The sequence below is a fragment of the Anomaloglossus baeobatrachus genome, unplaced genomic scaffold (genome assembly GCF_048569485.1).
Source record: "Anomaloglossus baeobatrachus isolate aAnoBae1 unplaced genomic scaffold, aAnoBae1.hap1 Scaffold_2481, whole genome shotgun sequence".
NCBI classification, from domain to species: Eukaryota; Metazoa; Chordata; class Amphibia; order Anura; family Aromobatidae; genus Anomaloglossus; species Anomaloglossus baeobatrachus.
This window is the reverse complement of record NW_027442081.1, coordinates 182,404-205,325: the sequence shown is the minus strand read 5'-3', so window position 1 is coordinate 205,325 and position 22,922 is coordinate 182,404. Positions and strand designations below refer to the sequence as shown.

General features: G+C 44.8%; 11 non-coding genes across 11 annotated transcripts; all 11 read right to left on the bottom strand.

Annotated features, from left to right (window-relative positions):
* Positions 1-874: 874 nt before the first annotated feature.
* On the bottom strand, positions 875-1,063 carry LOC142262670 (U2 spliceosomal RNA). Its single transcript, XR_012729996.1, has one exon. It is a non-coding gene; the product is annotated as a U2 spliceosomal RNA (small nuclear RNA).
* Positions 1,064-7,707: 6,644 nt separating this feature from the next.
* Positions 7,708-7,898, bottom strand: LOC142262634 (U2 spliceosomal RNA). Its single transcript, XR_012729965.1, has one exon. It is a non-coding gene; the product is annotated as a U2 spliceosomal RNA (small nuclear RNA).
* A 1,387-nt stretch (positions 7,899-9,285) lies between these two features.
* LOC142262633 (U2 spliceosomal RNA) lies at positions 9,286-9,476 on the bottom strand. The gene has a single exon (XR_012729964.1). It is a non-coding gene; the product is annotated as a U2 spliceosomal RNA (small nuclear RNA).
* A 1,387-nt stretch (positions 9,477-10,863) lies between these two features.
* LOC142262632 (U2 spliceosomal RNA) lies at positions 10,864-11,054 on the bottom strand. The gene has a single exon (XR_012729963.1). It is a non-coding gene; the product is annotated as a U2 spliceosomal RNA (small nuclear RNA).
* A 1,387-nt stretch (positions 11,055-12,441) lies between these two features.
* LOC142262631 (U2 spliceosomal RNA) lies at positions 12,442-12,632 on the bottom strand. The gene has a single exon (XR_012729962.1). It is a non-coding gene; the product is annotated as a U2 spliceosomal RNA (small nuclear RNA).
* A 1,387-nt stretch (positions 12,633-14,019) lies between these two features.
* LOC142262630 (U2 spliceosomal RNA) lies at positions 14,020-14,210 on the bottom strand. Its single transcript, XR_012729961.1, has one exon. It is a non-coding gene; the product is annotated as a U2 spliceosomal RNA (small nuclear RNA).
* A 1,387-nt stretch (positions 14,211-15,597) lies between these two features.
* LOC142262628 (U2 spliceosomal RNA) lies at positions 15,598-15,788 on the bottom strand. The gene has a single exon (XR_012729959.1). It is a non-coding gene; the product is annotated as a U2 spliceosomal RNA (small nuclear RNA).
* A 1,387-nt stretch (positions 15,789-17,175) lies between these two features.
* On the bottom strand, positions 17,176-17,366 carry LOC142262627 (U2 spliceosomal RNA). Its single transcript, XR_012729958.1, has one exon. It is a non-coding gene; the product is annotated as a U2 spliceosomal RNA (small nuclear RNA).
* Positions 17,367-18,753: 1,387 nt separating this feature from the next.
* LOC142262626 (U2 spliceosomal RNA) lies at positions 18,754-18,944 on the bottom strand. Its single transcript, XR_012729957.1, has one exon. It is a non-coding gene; the product is annotated as a U2 spliceosomal RNA (small nuclear RNA).
* A 1,387-nt stretch (positions 18,945-20,331) lies between these two features.
* On the bottom strand, positions 20,332-20,522 carry LOC142262624 (U2 spliceosomal RNA). The gene has a single exon (XR_012729956.1). It is a non-coding gene; the product is annotated as a U2 spliceosomal RNA (small nuclear RNA).
* A 1,387-nt stretch (positions 20,523-21,909) lies between these two features.
* LOC142262623 (U2 spliceosomal RNA) lies at positions 21,910-22,100 on the bottom strand. The gene has a single exon (XR_012729955.1). It is a non-coding gene; the product is annotated as a U2 spliceosomal RNA (small nuclear RNA).
* Positions 22,101-22,922: the final 822 nt, after the last annotated feature.

The window sequence follows — 22,922 nt, the reverse complement described above, 5'->3', positions numbered from 1 at the left end:
CTGCGCAGCTTGTTTTCTAGGCAGCAGCGCTATTGTGATGTCATCGGGGGGCATTGTGACAAGCCGCCAGTGTTCCGTCTCTTCATGTTGTGCACAGTTCAAACGGAAAATACATCAACAGGCAGACTACAGAAAAGCTTACTATCAAAGGTTAGAGGGGGGCTTTCTCAGAGGGCTTTTTACAGTTTTTCTATTCCCAATTAGCCGTTTAAGTGTACTTATTGAAAGTAGTAATTCTTTCATAGGCCGCCCTTTCTTAGTATTTGACGTTCCTTATATTGCGGTATGAGGCTTCGCAGTAGGTTGCAAACATTCATCACCCATGACTGTCCCCAATTGAGCTCAGAAGCTCAATGTCTATCATGACCTCTCTTTTAGAATGTCCAAGAGCAAGCAAACTATTCCTCCAGGAGAGGGCGCCAACAGACTACTAAAGAGATCATCATTACTCAAAGAAAACCCCAAAAACCAATGCATGATAGGAATAAACAGGTAACTTTCTTTGGAGTGGAAGCGGAGAGATCGCACCAGATGCCAATTCTAGATCTTATCACACCTGTGGTCACTGCAGCAGCAGGTGAATCCACTTTGTCCAAAAGGGATCTATTCCATTCAATTGCAAATGATCTAGATAAGACAGAGAACTGCAGCACGGGGACATAGCCGAGTTGGTCAGGTTGAGTGGTGATGAGTTTGCTATTTGGATGAATAAAGAAAGTCAAAAGTGTGAAAGATAAAAAACAAAAGGAGGAAGTGTGAAAAGTGAATGGGCCAAATTGAGGTGCATATGAAGACGTATGCTTTCTTCCAATTCATTAAATCGGGCTAATATGAATCAGGTGAATTGAGTTCTGCTTTTGGAAACTGGGTTAAGAAGGGGTGCACCGTTCCTGGAGGTACTGCAATACCAGGTCAATGCGTGGAGTGGACAGAGCAAGCTCTTTTTCCATCTCCCTGTTCTAAAAATCCATTTAATATATGGTCCCCAGATAGGGGACGTATCAGATATTAAACTGATAAGAACAGATTTTTTTTTTTAATTTGGCTACCCCCTCATAGGGGTAAAACCAGTTTATTTTAAAATTTAACAAGATTTACAGCGAATGAAATTATAATGACATATATGTAAAAGCAATAAAACATGTACAAACATTTAAATGAAAGAATTCCATTGGCTGGCAAGCCATTTTTTGGACATAGTTACGTTCTTTTTCTTGTCAATTAAAAAATAAATATACATTTCGCTAATACATAATTTTAAAACATCATTCACTGATAAAATATCTTGTTTAAAAATAGCAATGTTCCGTGCTTTCCAGAGAGCTGACTTGGCACAGTTCAGTGTCTTCCAAGCCATTATTTTTTGGTCCGGTGTTGGGCATTCCACAAGTCCGTACAATATAGCATGATAGTCCAAGTCCTTGAGGCCTGCCATCTTTTCCAACAGGGGGCAAAGTCTTCTCCAGAACCGTTTTGCAAACCAACAAGTCCATAATATATGCTTTACAGTCTCTTGTTCTTGGCATCCGGATCTTGGGCAGATGGCAGACCTCACAAATCCTCTTCTATACTGGAATGCCCGGCAAGGAAGACACTGCTGCGCACAGCTCCAAGCCAGATCTCTCTGTTCATTAAAAAGATAAAAGACACTAATTAATTTCCAAATACATTTACTTTTATCATCATCAAATCTGTTAATACTGCATATTGCCTCATCATTACGTAGTTCCTTTATTAGTTTCTTACTATTAGTTAATTCCTCTACTTTTTTCTTACTTAGGCTAAAATCAGACACTATTTTCCTTAAAATCTCATAATGCGCTGGCAGGTTAAAAGCATGGGGGAGAGATAAAACAATTTCAAACCATCCAAACTTTCTCATAAAAAAACCTGTGTTAAAACGCATAAAATAGGACCAATAGTGATCTTTAAAAATGGCATTAAAACAGTAACAGAAAAAATGGATTAAAAGAAACCGATTAAAATCAGGAAAATCTTTACCACCATTTGTCTTTTGTTTTATGACAATCTCTCTTTTCAGCTTCTCCATTTTAGAGCCCCAGAAAAAGGTAAAACAATTTTTAGTAATTTTCTTTAAAACATTCACAGGTGGGGGGAAAACAAGACTGAGATACAATAAAAGGGGTAAAATCACCATTTTTAAAATCAATACTTTACCCTCCATTGTCAGTTTTCTCATGTTCCACATGCATATTTTCATATTAACTTTCTGAGCAACTGAGTCCCAACTACTACCACCATCATTTTGCTCACTGAATGTTACACCTAAAATAGTAAGGGACTCAGTTACAGCAATGGAAACATCAGTTAAAAGCATTCCCCCCACATTTAAAATATTACATTTATTAAAATTTATCTTAAAACCTGAGGACAAACAAAAGGGTTGAATACGATCAATAGCTCTTGTCAGCGAAGGGGCGTCACGACAGAGGAATGCCACGTCATCCATGTAACCTACTACCTTGGCCTCCACTCCTTTGCCCCCAGGTAGAGGTACACCACGGATCCTCTCATCTCGCCGTATAGCACACAGTAAGGGTTCAAGTGCACAGATAAAAAGTAGTGGGGACAAGGGGCACCCCTGCTTCACCCCTGATTTTAAAAGCACATCCTGTGACTTAAAACCATTTACTAAAATCTTACTTGTGCAATCAGTATAAAACGCCTTAAGAGATAATAAAAACCCGTCTGGTATGCCCATCTTTTCTAAAACTTTAAAAAGGTAAAAATGTGAGACACGATCAAATGCTTTTTCAAAATCAATTGATAAAATCGCCATTTTCCCTTTTCTGCTCTTGACATCCTCCATACAATCTTTTACTAGATTCAGGTTATCCCATATACTCCTTCCTGGCACTCCGCATACTTGGTTTGAATGCACAATTTTGCTAATTACCGTTTTAAGTCGATTTGCACAGATTTTGGCCATTATTTTATAATCACAGTTTAGAAGGGTAATGGGCCTCCAATTCTCCAGCTTTGATTTGTCACCTTTTTTGAATAACAATGAGACTTCTCCTTTCTTCCATGAATTAAGTAAAATCTTATTGTTAAAAACCTCAGTAAAAAGAGAAAACAAATCATCTTTTAAAATGTCATAAAAACTCACATAAAACTCTATGGGGATGCCATCAGGACCAGGAACTTTACCGCTTTTAAAACTCTTAATAGTTTCTAAAATCTCTTGATGGGTTAAAACTTGGGATAAAAACTCTTGGGAGGTCGGGTCTAAAACACAGTTTAGTTCTTCTAATGAATCATTCAGTAAATTTTGATCAACTGTTTTCTCATTAAAAAGATTAGTAAAATATTCCTCCACTTTTCCCAACATAGTTGTTATATTCTTTTCCCCATCAATATTATCAAATATTACCTTTTCCTTTTTATTTTTCATGAAGAAATAACGGGAGCATTTTTCATCTTTTTCTATATTTTTGACTCTGGAGCGGAAAATTATTTCTTTACCTTTTTGCTCTATCCATTTTGCTATTTCCTCTTTTAATTTTAAAATATCATTATCCACCTCCAAACCATTATCTTTAAATTTAATCAATGTCTGTAACCGGGTATTTAGGGCTTTATACACCTCATATCTTTCTTTGGCTTTATGTATACTTTTTTTAATAAAAAAATCTCTTATTTTTACCTTCATCCTCTCCCACCATGCACTTATAGAAAGATTAGGGCTTTTATCCCTCCTACATTTTTGATAAAATGTAATAAAATCTGATAAAATCTGTGGGTCATTTAAAAGGGACACATTCATTTTCCAAGTTTTCTTACCACACTTCTTGTTTTCATTTGTTTTGACACTAAAAGATAAAAGTTTGTGATCTGAAAAAATATTGGTTAAAACTTCACATTTCGTAGGTATTATTTTGTCTGAACCAAAGATAAAATCTATCCTGGAGCTACAAATAGCATTGCTCCAGGTGAAACCGGCGTCCTCCGGGCTACCTCTATTACACTCTTTATATACATCAATTAATCTGGCGTCTTTTATGATGTTACTTAGTATTCCCGAGGTTTTGTCATAATTTCTACTTACAGAACTGGAACGCCGGTTTTCACCTTTTAAAACACAATTAAAATCGCCTGCCAAAATAAAAGGTTCAGAATTATTAATAAATAAAGGTAAAAGCTCTAACATTTCAGTTCTCTCATTTTTATCAGGTGACCCATAAAAATTTAAAAACTGCCATCTTTTACCATGTATAAAAGCTTTAACCAATAAAATGCGACCTGGTAAAATTTCCTGGATAAAATCAATTAAAACATCCCCTTTAAAAAGTATAGCGACCCCTGCTGATCCTATGGCATTAGACCCTGACCAGACGGATGGCCCATGTTTCCACTCTTCCTTATATTTTTGATAAGACATCTTATTTGGGATGTTACACTCCTGTAAAAAGAACACTGATGCAGTAAGGCATGTTAAAAAATTTAAAAGGGCGGTTCTTCTTATTTTAGTTTTTATGCCTCTTACATTAAGAGAAATACCTTTCAGCTCTGCCATCATAAAAAAAAGGTTAGTGGGTTAGTAAGAGCAAGAAGTTTACCTATCCGAGGAGCCCGATCAGACCACCGAATTTGCGCTCTCGCTCTCAATCGATCCGACCGTAATGAGCGACTCCGTGGAGGAGGAAAGACTACCACTTGGAAAAGAACCCGACACTACATCGGCGTAGCTCGGAGGGCTGACAGGCACCACGCGCTGGGTCTCCATTGGCTGATCGTTTAGGTCTGTATCAGGTGGGTCCCCTTGAGGCTCCGCCACACCCCCCTGACCTAAGGAAGGTCGTCTTACAGTGGGGGGTTGTGCACATGGCAGAGCCTCTGAGTCCCCGGAGGCAGCAAGGTCCCGAACCCCACCCGAAGGGACAGGGTCCAGGACCCCAGGAGGGGGCCCAGCGTCCACAACCCCTTCCGGAGACGTGTCCATCTGTTCCCCACAAACTGCCCCCACAGAACTATCTTTCTTCTTTTTTCGGGAAACCACTGACCAGTCACCACCCTCGGTATTAGGAGACCCAGACTGCGTGTGGGACTCGGTGTCGACCTTTTGTCGCTCCCTCTTGGTCTTACCGACGGTACCTTTTTGATCTTTCTCAGCCCTCCTTTTGCCTTCCCTGTGGTCATGTAGCCAGCTCTTGTGGTCAGATTTTTTTACCCGTCACAGCCTCGGAGGAGCCACCGTCAGGTGGCACACTCTCGCCACCTCCTGAGGCTCCGGGTTGTTGTTCCTCCTCCTGATGGGTGGTCCGATCTGATGGCTCCTGTCCGGATGTGTTGGGCTTTCCCCTCTGCTCCTCCTCCCGGAACCTGTGAGGACATGAAAAATAAAAATGACCAGGGGTCTGACAAAAACTGCATTTCTTTTCCTTTTTACAATCTTTTGTTTCATGATCCTGAGCAGCACAATTCCTACATGTTGACTTACAATGCTCTTTAGCATGGCCATATTTTCCACAGATCCTACAATAAGCGGGCATACCAGAAAAATAAAAATCCCCATTTGTTTGTCCTATCTTGAACCGGGGCGGGTGGGAGCTGCACCCCACCCGGTACGTAAGGATTCCTTACACATTTGACTAAAAATTTCCATTTAGATGTCCATATATTAAATTCATTTAAAATCTTACCAATACACTTAACACTCTTGAAATAAATAGCTAAAAAAGACATGATTTCAGGAGCAGTAACAAAAGGTGAGAATATTTTTACAACAACCATTTTTACCTCATCCAGGACGTGCTCGATAACCTGGATCCCATTTAACACTGGATCATCTTCAACCTGTCTTACCCTGTTCAATACATCTCTGAAAATCCCTTCTCCTGTGAACGTAACATCATAGTCTCCACGTCTGGGGTAGTCCTGGATGGACAAAATTTCTTCCTTCCTCACATGGAGAAGTTTCTCGAGCACGTCCTGGACTACATACCCCAAATTCCTAGAATCGGAACCACCATCCGTAAAGTGGACCCGGACGGTATTTTTCAGCCTCGCAAAGGGAGGCACGAGGTTGGGGTCAACCTCCATGGAAAAACGCAACAAATGCAAATTGCCGCCACTTGCAACCTGCGCACCCAGAGTTCTGTACAGAGAACACCTGAGCGCTGGGGGGGATCGCAACCCGTTACCCTGGGACTAATCCCTCTCCCCAAAAGCAGCAGGCAGGTGAAGCCCACCGAAGTGGACGATCCTGCCAGGCCAAGGAGAGGGGTACCCGAGTGCCCGTCAACTAGGATCTCCTGCCTGAAAAGCACTTGATCCTAGCCAAAAGGCCGAGAAGCGATAACCAGAATTGGTTTGGGCCTCGAGTGGCACCCTGGCCTATGCCGGACACATCTTAGGGAGAGAGAGCGAGAGGGAGACAAACCCACGCCTACACAAGACATTTTGTCACCCAAGCCAACCCTTGAAAAGGCTGCTTTGCAGAGCAAAAACAAGAAGAATGGTGCGTTTTGCAGCCGCCGCCCACTGCAATGAATCTGAATAACTCCTCCTTTAGGGCGCAAGCAACTCCCCTCCCCCTTGCAGTCTTTCCAATTCACGATACAAAAAGACGGACAGGACAGGTTGCCTGACTTTCCGTCACTGCCACCCTTTGCCATCCTTACCCGTAGAAAGCCCTTTCATCATCCCCAAACCCTAATCTTTTCCCTTTCCTTCCCAGCCCCCAAACCCTGCCCTCTGTACCTTTCTCACCACCCGCTTCCCTTCTCCTGTCATCCCCCTACCACCCGGGAAAAAAAGAGATTGCCCCCTCCTTCCACTAGCCCACCCTCCCACCCAAAGAACAACTTCTTCTGCGCAGCTTGTTTTCTAGGCAGCAGCGCTATTGTGATGTCATCGGGGGGCATTGTGACAAGCCGCCAGTGTTCCGTCTCTTCATGTTGTGCACAGTTCAAACGGAAAATACATCAACAGGCAGACTACAGAAAAGCTTACTATCAAAGGTTAGAGGGGGGCTTTCTCAGAGGGCTTTTTACAGTTTTTCTATTCCCAATTAGCCGTTTAAGTGTACTTATTGAAAGTAGTAATTCTTTCATAGGCCGCCCTTTCTTAGTATTTGACGTTCCTTATATTGCGGTATGAGGCTTCGCAGTAGGTTGCAAACATTCATCACCCATGACTGTCCCCAATTGAGCTCAGAAGCTCAATGTCTATCATGACCTCTCTTTTAGAATGTCCAAGAGCAAGCAAACTATTCCTCCAGGAGAGGGCGCCAACAGACTACTAAAGAGATCATCATTACTCAAAGAAAACCCCAAAAACCAATGCATGATAGGAATAAACAGGTAACTTTCTTTGGAGTGGAAGCGGAGAGATCGCACCAGATGCCAATTCTAGATCTTATCACACCTGTGGTCACTGCAGCAGCAGGTGAATCCACTTTGTCCAAAAGGGATCTATTCCATTCAATTGCAAATGATCTAGATAAGACAGAGAACTGCAGCACGGGGACATAGCCGAGTTGGTCAGGTTGAGTGGTGATGAGTTTGCTATTTGGATGAATAAAGAAAGTCAAAAGTGTGAAAGATAAAAAACAAAAGGAGGAAGTGTGAAAAGTGAATGGGCCAAATTGAGGTGCATATGAAGACGTATGCTTTCTTCCAATTCATTAAATCGGGCTAATATGAATCAGGTGAATTGAGTTCTGCTTTTGGAAACTGGGTTAAGAAGGGGTGCACCGTTCCTGGAGGTACTGCAATACCAGGTCAATGCGTGGAGTGGACAGAGCAAGCTCTTTTTCCATCTCCCTGTTCTAAAAATCCATTTAATATATGGTCCCCAGATAGGGGACGTATCAGATATTAAACTGATAAGAACAGATACTACACTTGATCTTAGCCAAAAGGCCGAGAAGCGATAACCAGAATTGGTTTGGGCCTCGAGTGGCACCCTGGCCTATGCCGGACACATCTTAGGGAGAGAGAGCGAGAGGGAGACAAACCCACGCCTACACAAGACATTTTGTCACCCAAGCCAACCCTTGAAAAGGCTGCTTTGCAGAGCAAAAACAAGAAGAATGGTGCGTTTTGCAGCCGCCGCCCACTGCAATGAATCTGAATAACTCCTCCTTTAGGGCGCAAGCAACTCCCCTCCCCCTTGCAGTCTTTCCAATTCACGATACAAAAAGACGGACAGGACAGGTTGCCTGACTTTCCGTCACTGCCACCCTTTGCCATCCTTACCCGTAGAAAGCCCTTTCATCATCCCCAAACCCTAATCTTTTCCCTTTCCTTCCCAGCCCCCAAACCCTGCCCTCTGTACCTTTCTCACCACCCGCTTCCCTTCTCCTGTCATCCCCCTACCACCCGGGAAAAAAAGAGATTGCCCCCTCCTTCCACTAGCCCACCCTCCCACCCAAAGAACAACTTCTTCTGCGCAGCTTGTTTTCTAGGCAGCAGCGCTATTGTGATGTCATCGGGGGGCATTGTGACAAGCCGCCAGTGTTCCGTCTCTTCATGTTGTGCACAGTTCAAACGGAAAATACATCAACAGGCAGACTACAGAAAAGCTTACTATCAAAGGTTAGAGGGGGGCTTTCTCAGAGGGCTTTTTACAGTTTTTCTATTCCCAATTAGCCGTTTAAGTGTACTTATTGAAAGTAGTAATTCTTTCATAGGCCGCCCTTTCTTAGTATTTGACGTTCCTTATATTGCGGTATGAGGCTTCGCAGTAGGTTGCAAACATTCATCACCCATGACTGTCCCCAATTGAGCTCAGAAGCTCAATGTCTATCATGACCTCTCTTTTAGAATGTCCAAGAGCAAGCAAACTATTCCTCCAGGAGAGGGCGCCAACAGACTACTAAAGAGATCATCATTACTCAAAGAAAACCCCAAAAACCAATGCATGATAGGAATAAACAGGTAACTTTCTTTGGAGTGGAAGCGGAGAGATCGCACCAGATGCCAATTCTAGATCTTATCACACCTGTGGTCACTGCAGCAGCAGGTGAATCCACTTTGTCCAAAAGGGATCTATTCCATTCAATTGCAAATGATCTAGATAAGACAGAGAACTGCAGCACGGGGACATAGCCGAGTTGGTCAGGTTGAGTGGTGATGAGTTTGCTATTTGGATGAATAAAGAAAGTCAAAAGTGTGAAAGATAAAAAACAAAAGGAGGAAGTGTGAAAAGTGAATGGGCCAAATTGAGGTGCATATGAAGACGTATGCTTTCTTCCAATTCATTAAATCGGGCTAATATGAATCAGGTGAATTGAGTTCTGCTTTTGGAAACTGGGTTAAGAAGGGGTGCACCGTTCCTGGAGGTACTGCAATACCAGGTCAATGCGTGGAGTGGACAGAGCAAGCTCTTTTTCCATCTCCCTGTTCTAAAAATCCATTTAATATATGGTCCCCAGATAGGGGACGTATCAGATATTAAACTGATAAGAACAGATACTACACTTGATCTTAGCCAAAAGGCCGAGAAGCGATAACCAGAATTGGTTTGGGCCTCGAGTGGCACCCTGGCCTATGCCGGACACATCTTAGGGAGAGAGAGCGAGAGGGAGACAAACCCACGCCTACACAAGACATTTTGTCACCCAAGCCAACCCTTGAAAAGGCTGCTTTGCAGAGCAAAAACAAGAAGAATGGTGCGTTTTGCAGCCGCCGCCCACTGCAATGAATCTGAATAACTCCTCCTTTAGGGCGCAAGCAACTCCCCTCCCCCTTGCAGTCTTTCCAATTCACGATACAAAAAGACGGACAGGACAGGTTGCCTGACTTTCCGTCACTGCCACCCTTTGCCATCCTTACCCGTAGAAAGCCCTTTCATCATCCCCAAACCCTAATCTTTTCCCTTTCCTTCCCAGCCCCCAAACCCTGCCCTCTGTACCTTTCTCACCACCCGCTTCCCTTCTCCTGTCATCCCCCTACCACCCGGGAAAAAAAGAGATTGCCCCCTCCTTCCACTAGCCCACCCTCCCACCCAAAGAACAACTTCTTCTGCGCAGCTTGTTTTCTAGGCAGCAGCGCTATTGTGATGTCATCGGGGGGCATTGTGACAAGCCGCCAGTGTTCCGTCTCTTCATGTTGTGCACAGTTCAAACGGAAAATACATCAACAGGCAGACTACAGAAAAGCTTACTATCAAAGGTTAGAGGGGGGCTTTCTCAGAGGGCTTTTTACAGTTTTTCTATTCCCAATTAGCCGTTTAAGTGTACTTATTGAAAGTAGTAATTCTTTCATAGGCCGCCCTTTCTTAGTATTTGACGTTCCTTATATTGCGGTATGAGGCTTCGCAGTAGGTTGCAAACATTCATCACCCATGACTGTCCCCAATTGAGCTCAGAAGCTCAATGTCTATCATGACCTCTCTTTTAGAATGTCCAAGAGCAAGCAAACTATTCCTCCAGGAGAGGGCGCCAACAGACTACTAAAGAGATCATCATTACTCAAAGAAAACCCCAAAAACCAATGCATGATAGGAATAAACAGGTAACTTTCTTTGGAGTGGAAGCGGAGAGATCGCACCAGATGCCAATTCTAGATCTTATCACACCTGTGGTCACTGCAGCAGCAGGTGAATCCACTTTGTCCAAAAGGGATCTATTCCATTCAATTGCAAATGATCTAGATAAGACAGAGAACTGCAGCACGGGGACATAGCCGAGTTGGTCAGGTTGAGTGGTGATGAGTTTGCTATTTGGATGAATAAAGAAAGTCAAAAGTGTGAAAGATAAAAAACAAAAGGAGGAAGTGTGAAAAGTGAATGGGCCAAATTGAGGTGCATATGAAGACGTATGCTTTCTTCCAATTCATTAAATCGGGCTAATATGAATCAGGTGAATTGAGTTCTGCTTTTGGAAACTGGGTTAAGAAGGGGTGCACCGTTCCTGGAGGTACTGCAATACCAGGTCAATGCGTGGAGTGGACAGAGCAAGCTCTTTTTCCATCTCCCTGTTCTAAAAATCCATTTAATATATGGTCCCCAGATAGGGGACGTATCAGATATTAAACTGATAAGAACAGATACTACACTTGATCTTAGCCAAAAGGCCGAGAAGCGATAACCAGAATTGGTTTGGGCCTCGAGTGGCACCCTGGCCTATGCCGGACACATCTTAGGGAGAGAGAGCGAGAGGGAGACAAACCCACGCCTACACAAGACATTTTGTCACCCAAGCCAACCCTTGAAAAGGCTGCTTTGCAGAGCAAAAACAAGAAGAATGGTGCGTTTTGCAGCCGCCGCCCACTGCAATGAATCTGAATAACTCCTCCTTTAGGGCGCAAGCAACTCCCCTCCCCCTTGCAGTCTTTCCAATTCACGATACAAAAAGACGGACAGGACAGGTTGCCTGACTTTCCGTCACTGCCACCCTTTGCCATCCTTACCCGTAGAAAGCCCTTTCATCATCCCCAAACCCTAATCTTTTCCCTTTCCTTCCCAGCCCCCAAACCCTGCCCTCTGTACCTTTCTCACCACCCGCTTCCCTTCTCCTGTCATCCCCCTACCACCCGGGAAAAAAAGAGATTGCCCCCTCCTTCCACTAGCCCACCCTCCCACCCAAAGAACAACTTCTTCTGCGCAGCTTGTTTTCTAGGCAGCAGCGCTATTGTGATGTCATCGGGGGGCATTGTGACAAGCCGCCAGTGTTCCGTCTCTTCATGTTGTGCACAGTTCAAACGGAAAATACATCAACAGGCAGACTACAGAAAAGCTTACTATCAAAGGTTAGAGGGGGGCTTTCTCAGAGGGCTTTTTACAGTTTTTCTATTCCCAATTAGCCGTTTAAGTGTACTTATTGAAAGTAGTAATTCTTTCATAGGCCGCCCTTTCTTAGTATTTGACGTTCCTTATATTGCGGTATGAGGCTTCGCAGTAGGTTGCAAACATTCATCACCCATGACTGTCCCCAATTGAGCTCAGAAGCTCAATGTCTATCATGACCTCTCTTTTAGAATGTCCAAGAGCAAGCAAACTATTCCTCCAGGAGAGGGCGCCAACAGACTACTAAAGAGATCATCATTACTCAAAGAAAACCCCAAAAACCAATGCATGATAGGAATAAACAGGTAACTTTCTTTGGAGTGGAAGCGGAGAGATCGCACCAGATGCCAATTCTAGATCTTATCACACCTGTGGTCACTGCAGCAGCAGGTGAATCCACTTTGTCCAAAAGGGATCTATTCCATTCAATTGCAAATGATCTAGATAAGACAGAGAACTGCAGCACGGGGACATAGCCGAGTTGGTCAGGTTGAGTGGTGATGAGTTTGCTATTTGGATGAATAAAGAAAGTCAAAAGTGTGAAAGATAAAAAACAAAAGGAGGAAGTGTGAAAAGTGAATGGGCCAAATTGAGGTGCATATGAAGACGTATGCTTTCTTCCAATTCATTAAATCGGGCTAATATGAATCAGGTGAATTGAGTTCTGCTTTTGGAAACTGGGTTAAGAAGGGGTGCACCGTTCCTGGAGGTACTGCAATACCAGGTCAATGCGTGGAGTGGACAGAGCAAGCTCTTTTTCCATCTCCCTGTTCTAAAAATCCATTTAATATATGGTCCCCAGATAGGGGACGTATCAGATATTAAACTGATAAGAACAGATACTACACTTGATCTTAGCCAAAAGGCCGAGAAGCGATAACCAGAATTGGTTTGGGCCTCGAGTGGCACCCTGGCCTATGCCGGACACATCTTAGGGAGAGAGAGCGAGAGGGAGACAAACCCACGCCTACACAAGACATTTTGTCACCCAAGCCAACCCTTGAAAAGGCTGCTTTGCAGAGCAAAAACAAGAAGAATGGTGCGTTTTGCAGCCGCCGCCCACTGCAATGAATCTGAATAACTCCTCCTTTAGGGCGCAAGCAACTCCCCTCCCCCTTGCAGTCTTTCCAATTCACGATACAAAAAGACGGACAGGACAGGTTGCCTGACTTTCCGTCACTGCCACCCTTTGCCATCCTTACCCGTAGAAAGCCCTTTCATCATCCCCAAACCCTAATCTTTTCCCTTTCCTTCCCAGCCCCCAAACCCTGCCCTCTGTACCTTTCTCACCACCCGCTTCCCTTCTCCTGTCATCCCCCTACCACCCGGGAAAAAAAGAGATTGCCCCCTCCTTCCACTAGCCCACCCTCCCACCCAAAGAACAACTTCTTCTGCGCAGCTTGTTTTCTAGGCAGCAGCGCTATTGTGATGTCATCGGGGGGCATTGTGACAAGCCGCCAGTGTTCCGTCTCTTCATGTTGTGCACAGTTCAAACGGAAAATACATCAACAGGCAGACTACAGAAAAGCTTACTATCAAAGGTTAGAGGGGGGCTTTCTCAGAGGGCTTTTTACAGTTTTTCTATTCCCAATTAGCCGTTTAAGTGTACTTATTGAAAGTAGTAATTCTTTCTTAGGCCGCCCTTTCTTAGTATTTGACGTTCCTTATATTGCGGTATGAGGCTTCGCAGTAGGTTGCAAACATTCATCACCCATGACTGTCCCCAATTGAGCTCAGAAGCTCAATGTCTATCATGACCTCTCTTTTAGAATGTCCAAGAGCAAGCAAACTATTCCTCCAGGAGAGGGCGCCAACAGACTACTAAAGAGATCATCATTACTCAAAGAAAACCCCAAAAACCAATGCATGATAGGAATAAACAGGTAACTTTCTTTGGAGTGGAAGCGGAGAGATCGCACCAGATGCCAATTCTAGATCTTATCACACCTGTGGTCACTGCAGCAGCAGGTGAATCCACTTTGTCCAAAAGGGATCTATTCCATTCAATTGCAAATGATCTAGATAAGACAGAGAACTGCAGCACGGGGACATAGCCGAGTTGGTCAGGTTGAGTGGTGATGAGTTTGCTATTTGGATGAATAAAGAAAGTCAAAAGTGTGAAAGATAAAAAACAAAAGGAGGAAGTGTGAAAAGTGAATGGGCCAAATTGAGGTGCATATGAAGACGTATGCTTTCTTCCAATTCATTAAATCGGGCTAATATGAATCAGGTGAATTGAGTTCTGCTTTTGGAAACTGGGTTAAGAAGGGGTGCACCGTTCCTGGAGGTACTGCAATACCAGGTCAATGCGTGGAGTGGACAGAGCAAGCTCTTTTTCCATCTCCCTGTTCTAAAAATCCATTTAATATATGGTCCCCAGATAGGGGACGTATCAGATATTAAACTGATAAGAACAGATACTACACTTGATCTTAGCCAAAAGGCCGAGAAGCGATAACCAGAATTGGTTTGGGCCTCGAGTGGCACCCTGGCCTATGCCGGACACATCTTAGGGAGAGAGAGCGAGAGGGAGACAAACCCACGCCTACACAAGACATTTTGTCACCCAAGCCAACCCTTGAAAAGGCTGCTTTGCAGAGCAAAAACAAGAAGAATGGTGCGTTTTGCAGCCGCCGCCCACTGCAATGAATCTGAATAACTCCTCCTTTAGGGCGCAAGCAACTCCCCTCCCCCTTGCAGTCTTTCCAATTCACGATACAAAAAGACGGACAGGACAGGTTGCCTGACTTTCCGTCACTGCCACCCTTTGCCATCCTTACCCGTAGAAAGCCCTTTCATCATCCCCAAACCCTAATCTTTTCCCTTTCCTTCCCAGCCCCCAAACCCTGCCCTCTGTACCTTTCTCACCACCCGCTTCCCTTCTCCTGTCATCCCCCTACCACCCGGGAAAAAAAGAGATTGCCCCCTCCTTCCACTAGCCCACCCTCCCACCCAAAGAACAACTTCTTCTGCGCAGCTTGTTTTCTAGGCAGCAGCGCTATTGTGATGTCATCGGGGGGCATTGTGACAAGCCGCCAGTGTTCCGTCTCTTCATGTTGTGCACAGTTCAAACGGAAAATACATCAACAGGCAGACTACAGAAAAGCTTACTATCAAAGGTTAGAGGGGGGCTTTCTCAGAGGGCTTTTTACAGTTTTTCTATTCCCAATTAGCCGTTTAAGTGTACTTATTGAAAGTAGTAATTCTTTCATAGGCCGCCCTTTCTTAGTATTTGACGTTCCTTATATTGCGGTATGAGGCTTCGCAGTAGGTTGCAAACATTCATCACCCATGACTGTCCCCAATTGAGCTCAGAAGCTCAATGTCTATCATGACCTCTCTTTTAGAATGTCCAAGAGCAAGCAAACTATTCCTCCAGGAGAGGGCGCCAACAGACTACTAAAGAGATCATCATTACTCAAAGAAAACCCCAAAAACCAATGCATGATAGGAATAAACAGGTAACTTTCTTTGGAGTGGAAGCGGAGAGATCGCACCAGATGCCAATTCTAGATCTTATCACACCTGTGGTCACTGCAGCAGCAGGTGAATCCACTTTGTCCAAAAGGGATCTATTCCATTCAATTGCAAATGATCTAGATAAGACAGAGAACTGCAGCACGGGGACATAGCCGAGTTGGTCAGGTTGAGTGGTGATGAGTTTGCTATTTGGATGAATAAAGAAAGTCAAAAGTGTGAAAGATAAAAAACAAAAGGAGGAAGTGTGAAAAGTGAATGGGCCAAATTGAGGTGCATATGAAGACGTATGCTTTCTTCCAATTCATTAAATCGGGCTAATATGAATCAGGTGAATTGAGTTCTGCTTTTGGAAACTGGGTTAAGAAGGGGTGCACCGTTCCTGGAGGTACTGCAATACCAGGTCAATGCGTGGAGTGGACAGAGCAAGCTCTTTTTCCATCTCCCTGTTCTAAAAATCCATTTAATATATGGTCCCCAGATAGGGGACGTATCAGATATTAAACTGATAAGAACAGATACTACACTTGATCTTAGCCAAAAGGCCGAGAAGCGATAACCAGAATTGGTTTGGGCCTCGAGTGGCACCCTGGCCTATGCCGGACACATCTTAGGGAGAGAGAGCGAGAGGGAGACAAACCCACGCCTACACAAGACATTTTGTCACCCAAGCCAACCCTTGAAAAGGCTGCTTTGCAGAGCAAAAACAAGAAGAATGGTGCGTTTTGCAGCCGCCGCCCACTGCAATGAATCTGAATAACTCCTCCTTTAGGGCGCAAGCAACTCCCCTCCCCCTTGCAGTCTTTCCAATTCACGATACAAAAAGACGGACAGGACAGGTTGCCTGACTTTCCGTCACTGCCACCCTTTGCCATCCTTACCCGTAGAAAGCCCTTTCATCATCCCCAAACCCTAATCTTTTCCCTTTCCTTCCCAGCCCCCAAACCCTGCCCTCTGTACCTTTCTCACCACCCGCTTCCCTTCTCCTGTCATCCCCCTACCACCCGGGAAAAAAAGAGATTGCCCCCTCCTTCCACTAGCCCACCCTCCCACCCAAAGAACAACTTCTTCTGCGCAGCTTGTTTTCTAGGCAGCAGCGCTATTGTGATGTCATCGGGGGGCATTGTGACAAGCCGCCAGTGTTCCGTCTCTTCATGTTGTGCACAGTTCAAACGGAAAATACATCAACAGGCAGACTACAGAAAAGCTTACTATCAAAGGTTAGAGGGGGGCTTTCTCAGAGGGCTTTTTACAGTTTTTCTATTCCCAATTAGCCGTTTAAGTGTACTTATTGAAAGTAGTAATTCTTTCATAGGCCGCCCTTTCTTAGTATTTGACGTTCCTTATATTGCGGTATGAGGCTTCGCAGTAGGTTGCAAACATTCATCACCCATGACTGTCCCCAATTGAGCTCAGAAGCTCAATGTCTATCATGACCTCTCTTTTAGAATGTCCAAGAGCAAGCAAACTATTCCTCCAGGAGAGGGCGCCAACAGACTACTAAAGAGATCATCATTACTCAAAGAAAACCCCAAAAACCAATGCATGATAGGAATAAACAGGTAACTTTCTTTGGAGTGGAAGCGGAGAGATCGCACCAGATGCCAATTCTAGATCTTATCACACCTGTGGTCACTGCAGCAGCAGGTGAATCCACTTTGTCCAAAAGGGATCTATTCCATTCAATTGCAAATGATCTAGATAAGACAGAGAACTGCAGCACGGGGACATAGCCGAGTTGGTCAGGTTGAGTGGTGATGAGTTTGCTATTTGGATGAATAAAGAAAGTCAAAAGTGTGAAAGATAAAAAACAAAAGGAGGAAGTGTGAAAAGTGAATGGGCCAAATTGAGGTGCATATGAAGACGTATGCTTTCTTCCAATTCATTAAATCGGGCTAATATGAATCAGGTGAATTGAGTTCTGCTTTTGGAAACTGGGTTAAGAAGGGGTGCACCGTTCCTGGAGGTACTGCAATACCAGGTCAATGCGTGGAGTGGACAGAGCAAGCTCTTTTTCCATCTCCCTGTTCTAAAAATCCATTTAATATATGGTCCCCAGATAGGGGACGTATCAGATATTAAACTGATAAGAACAGATACTACACTTGATCTTAGCCAAAAGGCCGAGAAGCGATAACCAGAATTGGTTTGGGCCTCGAGTGGCACCCTGGCCTATGCCGGACACATCTTAGGGAGAGAGAGCGAGAGGGAGACAAACCCACGCCTACACAAGACATTTTGTCACCCAAGCCAACCCTTGAAAAGGCTGCTTTGCAGAGCAAAAACAAGAAGAATGGTGCGTTTTGCAGCCGCCGCCCACTGCAATGAATCTGAATAACTCCTCCTTTAGGGCGCAAGCAACTCCCCTCCCCCTTGCAGTCTTTCCAATTCACGATACAAAAAGACGGACAGGACAGGTTGCCTGACTTTCCGTCACTGCCACCCTTTGCCATCCTTACCCGTAGAAAGCCCTTTCATCATCCCCAAACCCTAATCTTTTCCCTTTCCTTCCCAGCCCCCAAACCCTGCCCTCTGTACCTTTCTCACCACCCGCTTCCCTTCTCCTGTCATCCCCCTACCACCCGGGAAAAAAAGAGATTGCCCCCTCCTTCCACTAGCCCACCCTCCCACCCAAAGAACAACTTCTTCTGCGCAGCTTGTTTTCTAGGCAGCAGCGCTATTGTGATGTCATCGGGGGGCATTGTGACAAGCCGCCAGTGTTCCGTCTCTTCATGTTGTGCACAGTTCAAACGGAAAATACATCAACAGGCAGACTACAGAAAAGCTTACTATCAAAGGTTAGAGGGGGGCTTTCTCAGAGGGCTTTTTACAGTTTTTCTATTCCCAATTAGCCGTTTAAGTGTACTTATTGAAAGTAGTAATTCTTTCATAGGCCGCCCTTTCTTAGTATTTGACGTTCCTTATATTGCGGTATGAGGCTTCGCAGTAGGTTGCAAACATTCATCACCCATGACTGTCCCCAATTGAGCTCAGAAGCTCAATGTCTATCATGACCTCTCTTTTAGAATGTCCAAGAGCAAGCAAACTATTCCTCCAGGAGAGGGCGCCAACAGACTACTAAAGAGATCATCATTACTCAAAGAAAACCCCAAAAACCAATGCATGATAGGAATAAACAGGTAACTTTCTTTGGAGTGGAAGCGGAGAGATCGCACCAGATGCCAATTCTAGATCTTATCACACCTGTGGTCACTGCAGCAGCAGGTGAATCCACTTTGTCCAAAAGGGATCTATTCCATTCAATTGCAAATGATCTAGATAAGACAGAGAACTGCAGCACGGGGACATAGCCGAGTTGGTCAGGTTGAGTGGTGATGAGTTTGCTATTTGGATGAATAAAGAAAGTCAAAAGTGTGAAAGATAAAAAACAAAAGGAGGAAGTGTGAAAAGTGAATGGGCCAAATTGAGGTGCATATGAAGACGTATGCTTTCTTCCAATTCATTAAATCGGGCTAATATGAATCAGGTGAATTGAGTTCTGCTTTTGGAAACTGGGTTAAGAAGGGGTGCACCGTTCCTGGAGGTACTGCAATACCAGGTCAATGCGTGGAGTGGACAGAGCAAGCTCTTTTTCCATCTCCCTGTTCTAAAAATCCATTTAATATATGGTCCCCAGATAGGGGACGTATCAGATATTAAACTGATAAGAACAGATACTACACTTGATCTTAGCCAAAAGGCCGAGAAGCGATAACCAGAATTGGTTTGGGCCTCGAGTGGCACCCTGGCCTATGCCGGACACATCTTAGGGAGAGAGAGCGAGAGGGAGACAAACCCACGCCTACACAAGACATTTTGTCACCCAAGCCAACCCTTGAAAAGGCTGCTTTGCAGAGCAAAAACAAGAAGAATGGTGCGTTTTGCAGCCGCCGCCCACTGCAATGAATCTGAATAACTCCTCCTTTAGGGCGCAAGCAACTCCCCTCCCCCTTGCAGTCTTTCCAATTCACGATACAAAAAGACGGACAGGACAGGTTGCCTGACTTTCCGTCACTGCCACCCTTTGCCATCCTTACCCGTAGAAAGCCCTTTCATCATCCCCAAACCCTAATCTTTTCCCTTTCCTTCCCAGCCCCCAAACCCTGCCCTCTGTACCTTTCTCACCACCCGCTTCCCTTCTCCTGTCATCCCCCTACCACCCGGGAAAAAAAGAGATTGCCCCCTCCTTCCACTAGCCCACCCTCCCACCCAAAGAACAACTTCTTCTGCGCAGCTTGTTTTCTAGGCAGCAGCGCTATTGTGATGTCATCGGGGGGCATTGTGACAAGCCGCCAGTGTTCCGTCTCTTCATGTTGTGCACAGTTCAAACGGAAAATACATCAACAGGCAGACTACAGAAAAGCTTACTATCAAAGGTTAGAGGGGGGCTTTCTCAGAGGGCTTTTTACAGTTTTTCTATTCCCAATTAGCCGTTTAAGTGTACTTATTGAAAGTAGTAATTCTTTCATAGGCCGCCCTTTCTTAGTATTTGACGTTCCTTATATTGCGGTATGAGGCTTCGCAGTAGGTTGCAAACATTCATCACCCATGACTGTCCCCAATTGAGCTCAGAAGCTCAATGTCTATCATGACCTCTCTTTTAGAATGTCCAAGAGCAAGCAAACTATTCCTCCAGGAGAGGGCGCCAACAGACTACTAAAGAGATCATCATTACTCAAAGAAAACCCCAAAAACCAATGCATGATAGGAATAAACAGGTAACTTTCTTTGGAGTGGAAGCGGAGAGATCGCACCAGATGCCAATTCTAGATCTTATCACACCTGTGGTCACTGCAGCAGCAGGTGAATCCACTTTGTCCAAAAGGGATCTATTCCATTCAATTGCAAATGATCTAGATAAGACAGAGAACTGCAGCACGGGGACATAGCCGAGTTGGTCAGGTTGAGTGGTGATGAGTTTGCTATTTGGATGAATAAAGAAAGTCAAAAGTGTGAAAGATAAAAAACAAAAGGAGGAAGTGTGAAAAGTGAATGGGCCAAATTGAGGTGCATATGAAGACGTATGCTTTCTTCCAATTCATTAAATCGGGCTAATATGAATCAGGTGAATTGAGTTCTGCTTTTGGAAACTGGGTTAAGAAGGGGTGCACCGTTCCTGGAGGTACTGCAATACCAGGTCAATGCGTGGAGTGGACAGAGCAAGCTCTTTTTCCATCTCCCTGTTCTAAAAATCCATTTAATATATGGTCCCCAGATAGGGGACGTATCAGATATTAAACTGATAAGAACAGATACTACACTTGATCTTAGCCAAAAGGCCGAGAAGCGATAACCAGAATTGGTTTGGGCCTCGAGTGGCACCCTGGCCTATGCCGGACACATCTTAGGGAGAGAGAGCGAGAGGGAGACAAACCCACGCCTACACAAGACATTTTGTCACCCAAGCCAACCCTTGAAAAGGCTGCTTTGCAGAGCAAAAACAAGAAGAATGGTGCGTTTTGCAGCCGCCGCCCACTGCAATGAATCTGAATAACTCCTCCTTTAGGGCGCAAGCAACTCCCCTCCCCCTTGCAGTCTTTCCAATTCACGATACAAAAAGACGGACAGGACAGGTTGCCTGACTTTCCGTCACTGCCACCCTTTGCCATCCTTACCCGTAGAAAGCCCTTTCATCATCCCCAAACCCTAATCTTTTCCCTTTCCTTCCCAGCCCCCAAACCCTGCCCTCTGTACCTTTCTCACCACCCGCTTCCCTTCTCCTGTCATCCCCCTACCACCCGGGAAAAAAAGAGATTGCCCCCTCCTTCCACTAGCCCACCCTCCCACCCAAAGAACAACTTCTTCTGCGCAGCTTGTTTTCTAGACAGCAGCGCTATTGTGATGTCATCGGGGGGCATTGTGACAAGCCGCCAGTGTTCCGTCTCTTCATGTTGTGCACAGTTCAAACGGAAAATACATCAACAGGCAGACTACAGAAAAGCTTACTATCAAAGGTTAGAGGGGGGCTTTCTCAGAGGGCTTTTTACAGTTTTTCTATTCCCAATTAGCCGTTTAAGTGTACTTATTGAAAGTAGTAATTCTTTCATAGGCCGCCCTTTCTTAGTATTTGACGTTCCTTATATTGCGGTATGAGGCTTCGCAGTAGGTTGCAAACATTCATCACCCATGACTGTCCCCAATTGAGCTCAGAAGCTCAATGTCTATCATGACCTCTCTTTTAGAATGTCCAAGAGCAAGCAAACTATTCCTCCAGGAGAGGGCGCCAACAGACTACTAAAGAGATCATCATTACTCAAAGAAAACCCCAAAAACCAATGCATGATAGGAATAAACAGGTAACTTTCTTTGGAGTGGAAGCGGAGAGATCGCACCAGATGCCAATTCTAGATCTTATCACACCTGTGGTCACTGCAGCAGCAGGTGAATCCACTTTGTCCAAAAGGGATCTATTCCATTCAATTGCAAATGATCTAGATAAGACAGAGAACTGCAGCACGGGGACATAGCCGAGTTGGTCAGGTTGAGTGGTGATGAGTTTGCTATTTGGATGAATAAAGAAAGTCAAAAGTGTGAAAGATAAAAAACAAAAGGAGGAAGTGTGAAAAGTGAATGGGCCAAATTGAGGTGCATATGAAGACGTATGCTTTCTTCCAATTCATTAAATCGGGCTAATATGAATCAGGTGAATTGAGTTCTGCTTTTGGAAACTGGGTTAAGAAGGGGTGCACCGTTCCTGGAGGTACTGCAATACCAGGTCAATGCGTGGAGTGGACAGAGCAAGCTCTTTTTCCATCTCCCTGTTCTAAAAATCCATTTAATATATGGTCCCCAGATAGGGGACGTATCAGATATTAAACTGATAAGAACAGATACTACACTTGATCTTAGCCAAAAGGCCGAGAAGCGATAACCAGAATTGGTTTGGGCCTCGAGTGGCACCCTGGCCTATGCCGGACACATCTTAGGGAGAGAGAGCGAGAGGGAGACAAACCCACGCCTACACAAGACATTTTGTCACCCAAGCCAACCCTTGAAAAGGCTGCTTTGCAGAGCAAAAACAAGAAGAATGGTGCGTTTTGCAGCCGCCGCCCACTGCAATGAATCTGAATAACTCCTCCTTTAGGGCGCAAGCAACTCCCCTCCCCCTTGCAGTCTTTCCAATTCACGATACAAAAAGACGGACAGGACAGGTTGCCTGACTTTCCGTCACTGCCACCCTTTGCCATCCTTACCCGTAGAAAGCCCTTTCATCATCCCCAAACCCTAATCTTTTCCCTTTCCTTCCCAGCCCCCAAACCCTGCCCTCTGTACCTTTCTCACCACCCGCTTCCCTTCTCCTGTCATCCCCCTACCACCCGGGAAAAAAAGAGATTGCCCCCTCCTTCCACTAGCCCACCCTCCCACCCAAAGAACAACTTCTTCTGCGCAGCTTGTTTTCTAGGCAGCAGCGCTATTGTGATGTCATCGGGGGGCATTGTGACAAGCCGCCAGTGTTCCGTCTCTTCATGTTGTGCACAGTTCAAACGGAAAATACATCAACAGGCAGACTACAGAAAAGCTTACTATCAAAGGTTAGAGGGGGGCTTTCTCAGAGGGCTTTTTACAGTTTTTCTATTCCCAATTAGCCGTTTAAGTGTACTTATTGAAAGTAGTAATTCTTTCATAGGCCGCCCTTTCTTAGTATTTGACGTTCCTTATATTGCGGTATGAGGCTTCGCAGTAGGTTGCAA